Raw genomic sequence first — 16892 nt, forward strand, 5'->3', positions numbered from 1 at the left:
CAGATGAATTAATAGATATGCTGTTATGGTATACACACCTAAGTTACGCACATTTCGCTCCACATAAATGTTTTATAAAAATGAGTAGTGTCTGCTGCTTTAAAAACTTGGAGAAATGCATCCAGAAAGTACTAGCCATCTGTAAAAACTGCTAAAAGGCGAAATTCATAACTAGGAACCCATGCCCCTTTATACCCAATTATTCCTGAGCAGCTAAGGCATATGGCAGCGACGGATTTAATGGGACCATTATCCAAGACACCGAGGGGCCATCAATATATATCGGCAGTATTGGAGCTGAGAGCCAAATTTCTGGCGCAGACGCCACTGAAAAGGGCGACTGGTGCAACTGTAAGTAGAGCCTTGTGCAGAGACTTCATAAACCAAGTGTGTAGTGTAGACTGTATTATCTCAGATAAGAACACTAAGGAGGTATAAGATAAAGCCCATATTTATTAGTAGGTTTCACCCGAGTTCGAACCCCACAGTGAGACCGAGGAAATATTTGGGTAATTTATGTAGATTATACTGTGGAAAGAATCATGCTAGCTGGGATGTATTTCTTGAATATTTTCAAGATGTGATAAACAAACTTCCTCACAGTACTGCACTGATGCCACCTATGATGGTTCTGAAGAATAGGGACCTTCCAGATAAAATTCGCGGACTGATCGATTTTCCACAAAGGACGCGCCGACAAGTCACAGTGGAGGAGGCTTTGCTCAATATTCAGGTCGCTGGAGAGAAGCGCAAGGTGTGCACAGACCAAAAGGCGCATGTAAGGGAATTTGCAGTTGGACAAAAGGCCTTAGTTAAATGGTATAGGTTGTCCAACAAACATATGTCAAAAGTTCTTCAACAGATACAGCGGCCCTGTACGAATAAGAAGACTAGCACATGCAAATGCGGTTGAAATTAAGTCTGTGAAATCTGGAAAGTCTTTGGAACTCCATCATGTGAGCCATCGCAAGCCATTTATGAAGTAAGTAGGGAGAACTGAAGGGATCTTTTATGGCAAACGTATAGTATTGTATATACACTCCTGGAAATGGAAAAAAGAACACATTGACACCGGTGTGTCAGACCCACCATACTTGCTCCAGACACTGCGAGAGGGCTGTACAAGCAATGATCACACGCACGGCACAGCGGACACACCAGGACCCGCGGTGTTGGCCGTCGAATGGCGCTAGCTGCGCAGCATTTGTGCACCGCCGCCGTCAGTGTCAGCCAGTTTGCCGTGGCATACGGAGCTCCATCGCAGTCTTTAACACTGGTAGCATGCCGCGACAGCGTGGACGTGAACCGTATGTGCAGTTGACGGACTTTGAGCGAGGGCGTATAGTGGGCATGCAGAAGGCCGGGTGGACGTACCGCCGAATTGCTCAACACGTGAGGCCTCCACAGTACATCGATGTTGTCGCCAGTGGTCGGCGGAAGGTGCACGTGCCCGTCGACCTGGGACCGGACCGCAGCGACGCACAGATGCGCGCCAAGACCGTAGGATCCTACGCAGTGCCGTAGGGGACCGCACCGCCACTTCCCAGCATATTAGGGACACTGTTGCTCCTGGGGTATCGGCGAGGAACATTCGCAACCGTCTCCATGAAGCTGGGCTACGGTCCCTCACACCGTTAGGCCGTCTTCCGCTCACGCCCCAACATCGTGCAGCCCGCCTCCAGTGGTGTCGCGACAGGCGTGAATGGAGGGACGAATGGAGACGTGTCGTCTTCAGCGATGAGAGTCGCTTCTGCCTTGGTGCCAATGATGGTCGTATGCGTGTTTGGCGCCGTGCAGGTGAGCGCCACAATCAGGACTGCATACGACCGAGGCACACAGGGCCAACACCCGGCATCATGGTGTGGGGAGCGATCTCCTACACTGGCCGTACACCACTGGTGATCGTCGAGGGGACACTGAATAGTGCACGGTACATCCAAACCGTCATCGAACCCATCGTTCTACCATTCCTAGACCGGCAAGGGAACTTGCTGTTCCAACAGGACAATGCACGTCCGCATGTATCCCGTGCCACCCAAAGTGCTCTAGAAGGTGTAAGTCAACTACCCTGGCCAGCAAGATCTCCGGATCTGTCCCCCATTGAGCATGTTTGGGACTGGATGAAGCGTCGTCTCACGCGGTCTGCACGTCCAGCACGAACGCAGGTCCAACTGAGGCGCCAGGTGGAAATGGCATGGCAAGCCGTTCCACAGGACTACATCCAGCATCTCTACGATCGTCTCCATGGGAGAATAGCAGCCTGCATTGCTGCGAAAGGTGGATATACACTGTACTAGTGCCGACATTGTGCATGCTCTGTTGCCTGTGTCTATGTGCCTGTGGTTCTGTCAGTGTGATCATGTGATGTATCTGACCCCAGGAATGTGTGAATAAAGTTTCCCCTTCCTGGGACAATGAATTCACGGTGTTCTTATTTCAATTTCCAGGAGTGTAGTTAGCAATTAAGTTAAGTATTACACTGAAGTTGAAACGTCCCCTTTGAATAATTATACGAGACTGTGCTTAACCTGACACACAATATTTTTAGCGCAACGCAATCTGACTTTCAAAAATCCCTACAAAAGAACGGCCCTGACTAACATTAACCTATGCCTTTCACAAATCACTTACCTCACCAAAAATCTTCGTTACTCGAACTACTGCAAAACAGCGAGCGCCACTACTGCCAGCTAAATAAAAGTTTCAAACTATAGAAGGCACTAACTACTGATAGGCATAGTTACGAAATGAAAGATTTTAGTAGAGAACAAACAATGTATTTAATAGTGTTGATATTTATAGCAGTTCATGACATGCAGTGTTACAAATTTCAAAACTCCGCCATCTCTCTCCCCACATCCACCACTGATGGCGGCTCACCTCCAACTGCGCAACGCTACGCGCTGTTAACATCCAGCTGCCCATTACTACAATGGCAGACAACAATGCAAACTAGCCACAGACTGCACACAGCACAGCCAGTGATTTTCATAAAGAGCGCTACGTGGCGTTACCAATAAGAAAACCTAGACAGCCTACTTACATAGCACCCATGCTCCCCACAAAAAAATTTACAAATTGTTTTGGGCACTGGTTAATACAGAATTGAAAAATTTTTTCATAATTGTAGTAAGAAAGATATCAGATGCACACACTTATTAATACAATGTTGGTCAAAAGCTAAAATTTTCTCACAGTCCATAAAGACAGTCCTGATCATTCATCACAGTAAAATTGCAGTTTTCTTTCTCAAAGTCTGAGCAGTAAAAGACAATGCATACGGAAGTAGTGGATTTCCATGCAGTCTTGAAGAAGTAGTGTTGTCCTTCCAACGGAAAGACAGTGCTGACTCTTGACATGCTGACAGGTAATGGGCCACAACAGAGCAAACCCACAGCAGAGTCAGTCGACGTTTTGAAGAACATTGGTAGGTAGGTCATCACAGAGTAGACCCACTGTAGTCCTGGTAGAGATTGTGGTATTGGTGGGCCACCAGAGATGCAGACCCACTGCAGTCCTTGTAGAAATAATGGTAATGGTGGGCCATCAAAGATGCAGACCCACTGTAGGCCTTGTAGAGACGGCCAGCAGCCATCTGTTGCAACTGTGCAGGTGCACAATCACCATCAAAGAGTCTTGCGGAGAATATAGCAAGTCCATAACCACCAATTGTGCACTCACAAAGTTTTTGAAATTGTCCTTAGAACCAGCAATGCTGTTATCCAGTCCCTTGCTGAATTTTTAACACACGTGCAAACACTAACAGTCCCTACTTCTCACATATTGTCCATATACTATGACCAACAGAAACGTGTGCAGTGAAATGGAACTTACAAGTTACTTAATTTGATGAACTGGTGTCAATTACAATTGTATAACATAAGAATACAATTACAAAGGTACAAAATACATCATTAAAGAACATAACAATACAGATAACATTTGTAGTAAAACAGGCTTTACAAAAGAATAGAAATAGACATATACATCAGTGTTACAGGAATTATGACGTAAGTAAATATATAAAAGATCAGAATAACTTTTGAAACATCAACTTCACATATGAGCATTAAAACAAAACAGAATAAATAATGTCTAAGCATCTTTACAAGGTAAATAAGATAGTATTTGAAAAATTATACAACATAAATCTTATTAGCTAAACACTTAAAGACAGGAAAAAGACAAATACACAATGGTACATACACACATAGCAGAATAATACAAAAGGAAAGGCAGGGTTCGTTTTCAGTGTGACATTGGTACTGCAGTCCAACCCAAAACTTCATTCCATAGATCTTTCGTCTTATTTCAACATTTGTTTCCACCAAAAAAATCCTGTCCAAGCATGCTTTCTGTATTTATATGTTCACATATTTCTTACCTCATTATTTATTTTCCATTACTTCCAAGAAAATCCTACCTAAACTTGTTGTCTCTAAAACCTACTTTTTTGTTCATATCCTCTTTCAAAATACTTTGTTTGGTAAACCATATTCTTATAGCTTCTCAATGCATTTCTCCCAACTCATCACAACTCGTTCTCTTATATAGTCTACCCCCTCTTAAGCTAACTTAAATCTACTGAGCTCAGATATATATACTAAGGGACGAGGCAATGCAGCAGCACAAAACAAGTAACACAAACATCAATGACAAAAAATTCAAATTGGCAAAGCAATTGCAATATTACAACTAATATAAGGCACTGTGCAGCAAACAAGAAAAATAAATGCGTAGTAAAACCGGCTTAACAGCGTAATACAAAGTCAAATGCAGTAACATTATGCCTGGCAAACAGCAGCTTATATCTAAACATGACAAAGCTCAAGCAGAAAAAAATATTACACTAAAGACAACAATGCAGTCAAGGGAAATGTCTATTCACATCTTAATGTCTATGTAATTAAAGTGGTGCACCACAACTAATTCTACGAGAAATATTACCAAGTAGTGGAAAAGAAAATTATGTATGCAAGTCCTGTGAAGGGAAATGTCTTTTTGTGCTCCTTCATTTCCCTTTTTTTAAAGCATAAAGTTATTATTTACTGGATCTGTAGGCATAAAACATCTATATTAGTACATCCATTAAATTTTATTGTAACCAATGCTGCAGTGCAGCTAGAAACTAGATTTTAAACAAAATGAACAAACTCTCAACTAGCAAGACAATAGATGTAAAATGTTTCTCATTATTTCATTAGGCATTTTAGTAAATATCATAAATTAAGAGTTCCACAGTATAATCATGTTTTCAAGTTTGAGCGTGTCGTATTTGCGATGCTTTCTACAAAGAAATGTCAATAGCGAGGATAATGGCCTCCTTTTTTTTTTACCTGTGCCGCTGAAACGCACACACTAATGGCTTTTTCTCCAGGCAGGTGGCACAGCTGTGCGGCCATGACGCATTATTATGTGCAGGTCACTCAACTTTCTTACCGAAATATTTACGGCAGCAGTTTGCACTACTGTGACAGTCTCATATAAAAAATTTCACAGGTCGAGAATTTGCGTTGCAAATGTGTAAAAACAAAATCCTATCAATATAACAGAGTCCAAAAAAATTTTTGCGGCATTGTGATACATTCACGCATGTGTAATTTCATAACTCTTTAAAGTACGATTCTCAGCTTATTGATCATAGACATACCTCCACAGCATAATACATATCGTCGTCGTAAAAATATCATAACATCTCAGTCAATTCTTAAAATCGTCATAACTTCCTCCAATAATCTCAAAACCCAAAACAAAATTCTCTGCTCATTTCATTAGTGTCATCTACCTCAAACGTACTTTATAAATCATGATCCCATACCAAATATATCATTCAAAGCTCTCATAGTATCACAATGGTTCCAAAAAAATATGAACAGTTCACAAAGTACACACGAAATACAATTTCATAAGTGTGAAGTTATCCAACTGTGTAATTGCGTAAACATCCGTCACTGACATAGTAAAAAAAATGTTTGTCTCTCTCAGTTAAGTAATCAGATAGCTGTGTAATTCTGTGTTAGAGAAATATGGTACCGATGTGTAAAGTTGTATAAGCAAATACCATATTAGCTAGGGCTCCTTGTGCTTGCCAGACACATGGTACACAAAGTAGGTGTGTACCCCCCTGAGGATTAATGTAATTATACCCTCAGGTGTTACAGATTACAGAAATGGAATGAAATGTATCATCGAAAACTTTCATTGTAATTCAAAAATCTTGAAAAATAGATGGTTTAGGTACAAAATTAATCACTCAAATGCGTCTCCTGTAGCGCTGAATGTGCGTCTTGCTTTAAGATAATTCTGTGGAACTGTCCTAGTTATCGTCCTCTGTAAGCAAAGTTCTGCTGAAGTCAATGTATTTACCTTATCATAAACGAAAGTGAAATGCTTTGCGTATAGATATCGTAGTTATTACGTACCTTACCATGATCAAGAAAGTACTATAATGTAACGTATTGTTATGATACGAAAAAGGCTATCTCATTGTAGCTATACCACAAAAGGTACTACTAAAACATGTTTTACTTTCCAGAATAATTCAGAAAAACTGTGCAGATATAAAACAGATACACCGCAAAAGCAACATTGTAAATTGTCACACATTAGTAGCGTCGTGATAAAATCGTGTAGCTGTCACATAAACTAACCACTGTGTCATCTGGTATCTCACAGAAAGTACTTTAAATCCAGAATGTATTTTCAAGTAAACCAAAATTTTGCATTAAAATCTCATTAGCAGTACTGATAAATGTTCTAAGTATGTGAGCCTTATAGTCGTTACATAATCGTGGAACTAACAAGCAAGAATGTACACACACAATAACACTGTGTCGTCTGTTCACAATAACAATGCATTCGTAATTTCTGTTTAAATACGTTCTCTTGGTTCTTGACTGGATAGTTAACTTTAAAACATAGTTGCATGTTAACAGTTTCTAAGATTGAAAAAGAGTACTAGTAATGTGAAATGAAAAATTTTATACCAAAGACTAAGTTAAAAAGCAGATTATCTCTCAATAAATGGTTTTACATGTGAAATATGGTGTAACCCTTTGCTCCTTCTAGTACGCAGAGTTTCAACTTTAATGCAATTATCAAATGGTTTACGTCGGTAAAGAATACTGGAATTTTTCTCAAGGTTAGCGTCTATGTTATTTTTCCCTGAGCCAGCTGGCGCACGCAGCTGCCTGCTGTGCGAGTCATTGTCTGTCTCTTTGTTGGCGCGCGTCTTTATTGGGATTAGGATACCTAACTTCTACAAATTCACCTTGACGAGAAGGCCCTGCCCTGTTTGAAGCTCGCCAGTTCTGATAAAATTCAGGTCTGTCGTTATGATTATATCGTCTGTCGTCATGTCGGTAGATTCCACAGTTTCTTTCTTGTCGGTCACGTGGTGGAGAAATTCTCCCTGAATCGTAACTGCGCGCTGAACTGTTGCGTCTGAAATTATTCTGTCTCCCTTGATAATAATAGTTCTGGTTACCATATTGTCTATTTCTATGATTGTCTCTGTCATATTCATTACGACGGAAATACGAACTTTCTCTGTAATTATTACTCTGCTAGTAGTTGTCATACGGGTGGTGTCTGTTGTGGTCACGATTTGTGTTGTGAGAATAGCCTCGTCGTGTCCAGTTATTATTTCTTTCATCGCGGAATTGTGACAGATGTGACCTGTAATTGTTGTGCTCCTGTTTTCGCGTTCCGCGATTGTCAGTGTCAATTTCCAGTTCTTGTAACAGTCCCTGAAAAGCTTCAATGTCGTCTTTGCAACGTCCTGCTAAAATAATATGTCGTAAAAGTTCAGGCAATTTGATTAAGCAAATGCGGATGAGTTCTGAGGGGCTGTATGGGTTTGAAAGATACTGATTCTTATGCAACATGTCTTCAAAATATTTGACAAGACTGGAAAATTCAGATTGTTCAAAGTGTTTCATCATCATGATGCTATGTTTTACTCGGTCTTGTGTAGTTTGAGACCATTATGTTGAGAGGAAGGCATGGTAAAATTCTCCTTCACTGTGACAATCGTGAATGACCGATCGCATTCTTACAGCTGGTTCATTCTCTAAATAGTCACACATAAATTCTAATCTGTGTTCTAACGACCAGTTGGGAGGAAAACAACGAGAGAATTGATGGAGCCATGCTTGTGGATGAATGTCGTTGCCAGAATTCTTAAATGTTTTGAATTTACGTGTAGTAATGAACAGCCATGAACCATGGACCTTGCCGTTGGTGGGGAGGCTTGCGTGCCTCAGCGATACAGATGGCCGTACCGTAGGTGCAACCACAACGGAGGGGTATCTGTTGAGAGGCCAGACAAACATGTGGTGCCTGAAGAGGGGCAGCAGCCTTTTCAGTAGTTGCAGGGGCAACAGTCTGGATGATTGACTGATCTGGCCTTGTAACATTAACCAAAACGGCCTTGCTGTGCTGGTACTGCGAACGGCTGAAAGCAAGGGGAAACTACAGCCGTAATTTTTCCTGAGGACATGCAGCTCTACTGTATGATTAAATGATGATGGCGTCCTCTTGGGTAAAATATTCCGGAGGTAAAATAGTCCCCCATTCGGATCTCCAGGCGGGGACTACTCAAGAGGACGTCGTTATCAGGAGAAAGAAAACTGGCATTCTACGGATCGGAGCGTGGAATGTCAGATCCCTTAATCGGGCAGGTAGGTTAGAAAATTTAAAAAGGGAAATGGATAGGTTAAAGTTAGATATAGTGGGAATTAGTGAAGTTCGGTGGCAGGAGGAACAAGACTTTTGGTCAGGTGATTACAGGGTTATAAATACAAAATCAAATAGGGGTAATGCAGGAGTAGGTTTAATAATGAATAAAAAAATAGGAGTGCGGGTTAGCTACTACAAACAGCATAGTGAACGCATTATTGTGGCCAAGATAGACACAAAGCCCATGCCTACTACAGTAGTACAAGTTTATATGCCAACTAGCTCTGCAGATGATGAAGAAATAGATGAAATGTATGACGAGATAAAAGAAATTATTCAGGTAGTGAAGGGAGACGAAAATTTAATAGTCATGGGTGACTGGAATTCGTCAGTAGGAAAAGGGAGAGAAGGAAACATAGTAGGTGAATATGGATTGGGGGGAAGGAATGAAAGAGGAAGCCGCCTTGTAGAATTTTGCACAGAGCATAACTTAATCATAGCTAACACTTGGTTCAAGAATCATGAAAGGAGGCTGTATACATGGAAGAAGCCAGGAGATACTGACAGGTTTCAGATAGATTATATAATGGTTAGACAGAGATTTAGGAACCAGGTTTTAAATTGTAAGACATTTCCTGGGGCAGATGTGGATTCTGACCACAATCTATTGGTTATGAACTGCAGATTGAAACTGAAGAAACTGCAAAAAGGTGGGAATTTAAGGAGATGGGACCTGGATAAACTGAAAGAACCAGAGGTTGTAGGGAGTTTCAGGGAGAGCATAAGGGGACAATTGACAGGAATGGGGGAAAGAAATACAGTAGAAGAAGAATGGGTAGCTCTGAGGGATGAAGTGGTGAAGGCAGCAGACGATCAAGTAGGTAAAAAGACGAGGGCTAATAGAAATCCTTGGGTAACAGAAGAAATATTGAATTTAATTGATGAAAGGAGAAAATATAAAAATGCAGTAAATGAAGCAGGCAAAAAGGAATACAAACGTCTCAAAAATGAAATCGACAGGAAGTGCAAAATGGCTAAGCAGGGATGGCTAGAGGACAAATGTAAGGATGTAGAGGCTTGTCTCACTAGGGGTAAGATAGATACTGCCTACAGAAAAATTAGAGAGACCTTTGGAGAGAAGAGAACCACTTGTATGAATATCAAGAGCTCAGATGGCAACCCAGTTCTAAGCAAAGAAGGGAAGGCAGAAAGGTGGAAGGAGTATATAGAGGGTTTATACAAGGGAGATGTACTCGAGGACAATATTATGGAAATGGAAGAGGATGTAGATGAAGATGAAATGGGAGATAAGGTACTGCGTGAAGAGTTTGACAGAGCACTGAAAGACCTGAGTCGAAACAAGGCCCCGGGAGTAGACAACATTCCACTAGAACTACTGATGGCCTCGGGAGAGCCAGTCATGACAAAACTCTACCATCTAGTGAGCACGATGTATGAGACAGGTGAAATACCCTCAGACTTCAAGAAGAATATAATAATTCCAATCCCAAAGAAAGCAGGTGTTGACAGATGTGAAAATTACCGAACTATCAGTTTAATAAGTCACAGCTGCAAAATACTAACGCGAATTCTTTACAGACGAATGGAAAAACTGGTAGAAGCCGACCTCGGGGAAGATCAGTTTGGATTCCGTAGGAATGTTGGAACACGTGAGGCAATACTGACCTTACGACTTATCTTGGAAGAAAGATTAAGAAAAGGCAAACCTACGTTTCTAGCATTTGTAGACTTAGAGAAAGCTTTTGACAATGTTGACTGGAATACTCTCTTTCAAATTCTGAAGGTGGCAGGGGTAAAATACAGGGAGCGAAAGGCTATTTACAATTTGTACAGAAACCAGATGGCAGTTATGAGAGTCGAGGGGCATGAAAGGGAAGCAGTGGTTGGGAAAGGAGTGAGACAGGGTTGTAGCCTCTCCCCGATGTTATTCAATCTGTATATTGAGCAAGCAGTAAAGGAAACAAAAGAAAAGTTCGGAGTAGGTATTAAAATTCATGGAGAAGAAGTAAAAACTTTGAGGTTCGCCGATGACATTGTAATTCTGTCAGAGACAGCAAAGGACTTGGAAGAGCAGTTGAACGGAATGGACAATGTCTTGAAAGGAGGATATAAGATGAACATCAACAAAAGCAAAACGAGGATAATGGAATGTAGTCAAATTAAGTCGGGTGATGCTGAGGGAATTAGATTAGGAAATGAGACACTTAAAGTAGTAAAGGAGTTTTGCTATTTAGGGAGTAAAATAACCGATGATGGTCGAAGTAGAGAGATGTAGACTGGCAATGGCAAGGAAAGCGTTTCTCAAGAAGAGAAATTTGTTAACATCGAGTATAGATTTAGGTGTCAGGAAGTCGTTTCTGAAAGTATTTGTATGGAGTGTAGCCATGTATGGAAGTGAGACATGGACGATAACTAGTTTGGACAAGAAGAGAATAGAAGCTTTCGAAATGTGGTGCTACAGAAGAATGCTGAAGATAAGGTGGGTAGATCACGTAACTAATGAGGAGGTATTGAATAGGATTGGGGAGAAGAGAAGTTTGTGGCACAACTTGACTAAAAGAAGGGATCGGTTGGTAGGACATGTCTTGAGGCATCAAGGTCACAACTTTAGCATTGGAGGGCAGCGTGGAGGGTAAAAATCGTAGAGGGAGACCAAGAGATCAATACACTAAGCAGATTCAGAAGGATGTAGGTTGCAGTAGGTACTGGGAGATGAAGAAGCTTGCACAGGATAGAGTATCATGGAGAGCTGCATCAAACCAGTCTCAGGACTGAAGACCACAACAACAATGAACAGCTTATAGTCGAAGTCATCATGTTGGCGAGTCGCATATCGGTCATTGTTACGTCGTTTCGGCGGTTCCATTTCAAAATTCGGTGCACATTGCCAATTTCTTTCATAACTTCCGAAATGCCCTGTGTTATTATTTTGCGTCCTTTCCGTATTCTTGTGTCCCTCTTCCCGTGTTGGAGCGCGAGTGTCCTCTGAAATTTGTAGTTTTTGTATTACTTGTACCAACTGATCTTGCACTTCCTGGATTTCTCTTTTGTACTGTGTATTGATTTGATTTTGATTTTGTTTGAATTTTCTAATTTCTTCATACTCTTCAGTGTCAGTGAAGGCTACAGGTGTTGTGTCATTCAGATCATCATCTACCTTCTAGATAAGTTAGTGAACTGATCTGAAAGTTCGGCTACCTTATCCGATAGTGAAATTATTTCCTCTGTATGTTTTTCTGAACCAAGTTTCAGAGTGTCCATTTGTGTTGAAATCGTATCTACTGTGTCCTTTAAGTTTTCCTGAGTTTTTGCAAGTTGCGTAACTGTATCGGTAGATGCAACTGAGTCAATTTTAGCTTGCAACGTCTCATGATTTTCATGAACAATAATTTGCAGTTCTTTTATGGCTGCTTCGTGATTCTGTAATGCATTTTCATGCCGCGAAAAAATAGGTTGAAAATGCTCACAAATTTGTGTTTTTACATTACAGGCTTTTTGACATTTCGATTCAATGTTATGTAACTCAGTAGTTAAATCTTCACGTGTTTGTTCAAGAGTTTGTTCCAATAAGTCTAACTTTTGAAGCTGTTGCTGTGTTTGTCTCTGATTTTGTTCCATCGTGTCTAACTTTTGAAGCTTTTGCTGTGTTTGTCTCTGATTTTGTTCCATTGTGTCTAACTGTTGCTGTGTTTGTCTCTGGTGTTGTTCCATTGTGTCTAACTTTTGAAGATTTTGTTCCATTGTGTCTAACTTTTGAAGCTTTTGTCCCATTTGTTGCATTAATTGTAATAAGAGTACACTGGTGTCTGAAACATGTTCCTCAGTGCTTTTCGGCAGTGAATTTGCACCGGCAACATTCCCACTTTGCCAAGCGGAAAATGTGTCTTGACTCATTTGAGAAAACGATGAGAACCCAAAACCTGAGTCTACAGTATTTGCAATATTGTGTTCTGTCATTCCCGATTCCTAAGGCGAGCTGTTGCCGACCGATCGATCGATAATGCTTCCCTCTTCACTACCTGTTTCACTGTCTACACCATTATTTGCCGCCCGCTCCATTTCCCTATGCACAGTTACCAAATTACTACTTTGAATATTAGTTAATTCATTACATGGTGGTGCTAACACACTGCTTTCGTCTTCACTGTTATTTCTCAGTTTACTTTGGAGCCTAGTATTACGTTTTTCACACACCATTATTGTCACAATATTTCACACGACAACACAGAAAAGCATAATTTGAAGAGCAAAAATAAGAGAACACATTAACATAGTACTGAAAATAATATCTAGTTAATTGCAGCTGCGAAATACTTGGTGCAAATCTACATGGATGCCACAACTGTTTTACTGTACAACAATGAAAAACTACAACTACAAAGGAAATTCTCTCTATGATTACGTGGTAGCAATAAACAATAGCTACACTAATTACACAAACTACAAGAAAAAATCAGAAGATTCCAGTGAGGTATCCTCGGCTAAGGGTCGACATATGAAACGTCCCCTTAGAAAAATTATACAAGACTGTGCTTAACCTGACACACAATATTTTTAGCGCAACGCAATCTGACTTTCAAAAATCCCTACAAAAGAATGGCCCTGACTAACATTAACCTATACCTTTCACAAATCACTTACCTCACCAAAAATCTTCGTTACTCGAACTACTGCCAAACAGCGAGCGCCACTACTGCCAGCTAAATAAAAGATTCAAACTACGGAAGGCACTAACTAATGATAGGCATAGCTAGGAAATGAAAGATTTTAGTAGAGAACAAACAATGTATTTACCTTAATAGTGTTGATATTTATAGCAGTTCATGACATGCAGTGTTACAAATTTCAAAACTCCGCCATCTCCCCACATCCACCACTGATGGCGGCTCACCTCCAACTGCGCAACGCTACGCGCTGTTAACATCCAGCTGCCCAACACTACAATGGCAGACAACAATGCAAACTAGCCACAGACTGCACACAGCACAGCCAGTGATTTTCATACAGAGCGCTACGTGGCGTTACCAATAAGAAAACCTAAACAGCCTACTTACAAAGTTATTTGTAACTTTATCAAATTTTCTACTATATTATCAGGTTCAAAGAGGTACTACAGTACATAAAAGGGCAGGATGTCATGTGTAAGAAAATAAGGGTATGCTTCTTTGTGTAGACTATAACTATGTTAACAACAAAATGAGTGTACAATTTTGCAAGGTGTTCAGAGCGTAAGATGTGTTATCTGTCCACGAAGGAATAAAGTAAAATTGAGAAACATGTGGTACTGCAAAAATGTTGTAAAGATGTGGTGCACCGTAGCAGATTTTAAAAAGACTCGCTCGCACTGAGTGAAGCAAGCTGCAAATTAATGTACACATACCTGAGTACAGCGTTCATTCACCATCCATTGCTCTGCATTCGTAGGTACTATGTAGATGATGTTAAAAGTAGCATTGAACAAAACCATTGTTGATACTTACGATTGCAAAGTCCGCGTAACTCAAGTAACAAAATAAACCCGTAAATTTCTAGTAATAACGGGCAAAAGTGGAAATCTCTGCTTATCGATAATAATGTTTTTTTTTTTTTTTAATTTTAGTTATGGTGTCAACAAGCCCACATTTACGTCGATATTACATCCACTACTAGTTCATGCAGCTTATGTCACACTCAAGAAATATTACGAGATTAATACAGTCTATGCTGTGCTATGAAATGAGTTTCACATTCGGTCCTTTTCAGTGGATTCTTCAAAGGAAGATGCTCGTCAAAAAATGTTCTGTAAATGCATACTGAACACGCCACGCAGAATTCTTCACAGAAGCCAATAGTTACACACATGGTTTTCTCTACAACACTCCACAATCTCCCAAATTTTCACAGAACTGTCCGTAACTACATCTGCTTGCACGGCGATATAAACCGAACGTGAAATAACAGTCACTTCTTCATTTTACAAATAACTTTTTCAGACACGTCTAACATGACCTCCTCGTCCGGCAGCACGTCATCAACTCAGCGAGAGGCTGGTAACCTGACGGAATCAACAATGGGCTGAGGGTCCAAAGACTGACTTCTAAAGGCAACATGATCTCAAATAATCTTTACGTCCTAAACCTCACAAAAAAATCTGTTGATTCCATCCCTGTACACAAATGAAGAAGAAAGTGTGTTGTGAAATCCGAATCAGTGTGTGACTCTTGATAAAAAAAGGTGCATAATGTAGTGAACACTGAACAAGTCCATCCAAAAAACTATCACTTTCTGATATCTATCATTGTGTAAACATTTTGTACTTATTTTTCAGGGTAGCCTTAAGAAAATATTTGTGTATGTATTCACGTAAAAGTATTGTTTGACATTCTCTTTGATAATGATGTGACGTGCTTCACTGTTTCTGTATATTTGTGTATTTCCAGAATTCTATTTGTGCATGTATTTATGTAAAACTATTGTTTGTCATTTTCTTTGTTGATGATGCTATGGGTTTATAATGTTTTTATGTATTACATTTTATGGACTGAGAACAAACACATAAGTTTAAATTGGTGGTCAATCCGAACTCTTATTAAAAATATTAGTGGGCACAGTAAATGTAAGGCCATCCGGAGTGGCCGTGCGGTTCTAGGCGCTACAGTCTGGTGCCGAGCGACCGCTACGGTCGCAGGTTCGAATCCTGCCGCGGGCATGGATGTGTGTGGTGTCCTTAGGTTAGTTAGGTTTAATTAGTTCTAAGTTCTAGGCGACTGATGACCTCAGAAGTTAAGTCACATAGTGCTCAGAGCCATTTGAACAGTAAATGTAAATGCAGTTTGACAAGGAATGCGTTAGAACATTAGGTTTTTGAACTGTTTAAAGGGTATAAACATTACGGAAACACTACACTTGGTAAATCAGTTTGTGAAATGTCTTATGGACGGATGAATGACAGAGAGCGTCGGTCTTAAGTCTAAAGAAAGGTGGGAACTGCCATTTTTGAAAGAGAATAAAAATTTTGTAAAGTTAGTTAAATTTCTTTTGATATTGTATATTACAATTGTCACATCTCGGAACAATATTCCAAACATAAGGGGTAGACAGATTATAATAAAAATGTAATAAGTACATTTATGGCAGTAAACCCATGAATGAATGCAGAATAACTGTAGATGAACTTATCATGATTCAAGTGTTCCTCTGCCCTCATGTTATTATTAGTTTCCTTGTACAGACAATTGATGGTTATATGATTTTGTACTGGGTGAGATAATACTATTAGAATTACACCATCCTAGTACAAAATAGTTCTTTAGATGGGGGTATTGTAAGGTGACTATAATTTCGCACCTTAGAAGCACCCATCCACATTCTTTGCCGTGATCTAAAAACACAATTAGGTATCATGTGGTAGGTTGTAAGAAGCATATATGAATATATAAAGGAGACCAACATTGCCACATACGCCTTGTAAAAAACTGTTAATGCTTATTGAATGAAAAGTGATGCAGTGTCTTTATTATCAGAACGGCGTAATGAATGATTGCCTCTACTAGTAGAGGTTGGAACTACAGTGGAGATGAAATGGCAGGTGGAACTCAAGCCCTGGGTGGAGGGCCCCCACAGGCGTGGTGGTTCAGCTCCACACAGGAAGTGCCGAGACGGACGGTCTGGACACCTGAGCGTGAAGGCACAATACAGGGGCGACCGGCCGCTGGATAATACTTCCGAACTCTGCAAATCTTGGACGCAGGTGAGAGGAACGAAGAAGCGGCATCCCGGAAACCACGCCGTCTGGGTTATTTCCAAGGATTTTTACTGAGAAGCCTACCATTGTATGAGTATACGCATTTCCTCGCAAACTTTCCGCGCTGGACGACAAAATAGTAAAATATGTTTGGTCGGCGCTCGGAAGAATCTGTAGAGAGGCAAAGTATTCCGTAGTTTCGGGAATATGATTCGTTTGTGGAACTACGATGGTGGGGAGCTGAGCCTTGCTGGGAGACCAGCGGTGGAGAGACGAGGTCTTCCGTTGTGAGTGCCCATGTGTGCCGTTCGGTCGAAATCAGCTTTGTTGGGACAGACGGACTTGCTGTCTTTCCTCTCAGGAGAGTTTATACTTAGAACAGTTAGGCACTGTACTGTTGCGAGCCTATACGATTCTGGACTTCACCTCTAGGTGGGAAGTCGTCATTGAGTATGCAGCGTTCAGTAGT

The 16892-nt window shown here is 40.6% G+C and overlaps 1 pseudogene; it reads left to right on the plus strand.

The window, feature by feature from the left end:
• The first annotated feature begins 625 nt into the window (after positions 1-625).
• LOC126232137 (protein DEK-like) overlaps positions 626-16892 on the plus strand; it is a 33885-nt pseudogene continuing 17618 nt past the window's right edge.

This window comes from Schistocerca nitens, unplaced genomic scaffold (genome assembly GCF_023898315.1).
Source record: "Schistocerca nitens isolate TAMUIC-IGC-003100 unplaced genomic scaffold, iqSchNite1.1 HiC_scaffold_450, whole genome shotgun sequence".
NCBI lineage: Eukaryota > Metazoa > Arthropoda > Insecta > Orthoptera > Acrididae > Schistocerca > Schistocerca nitens.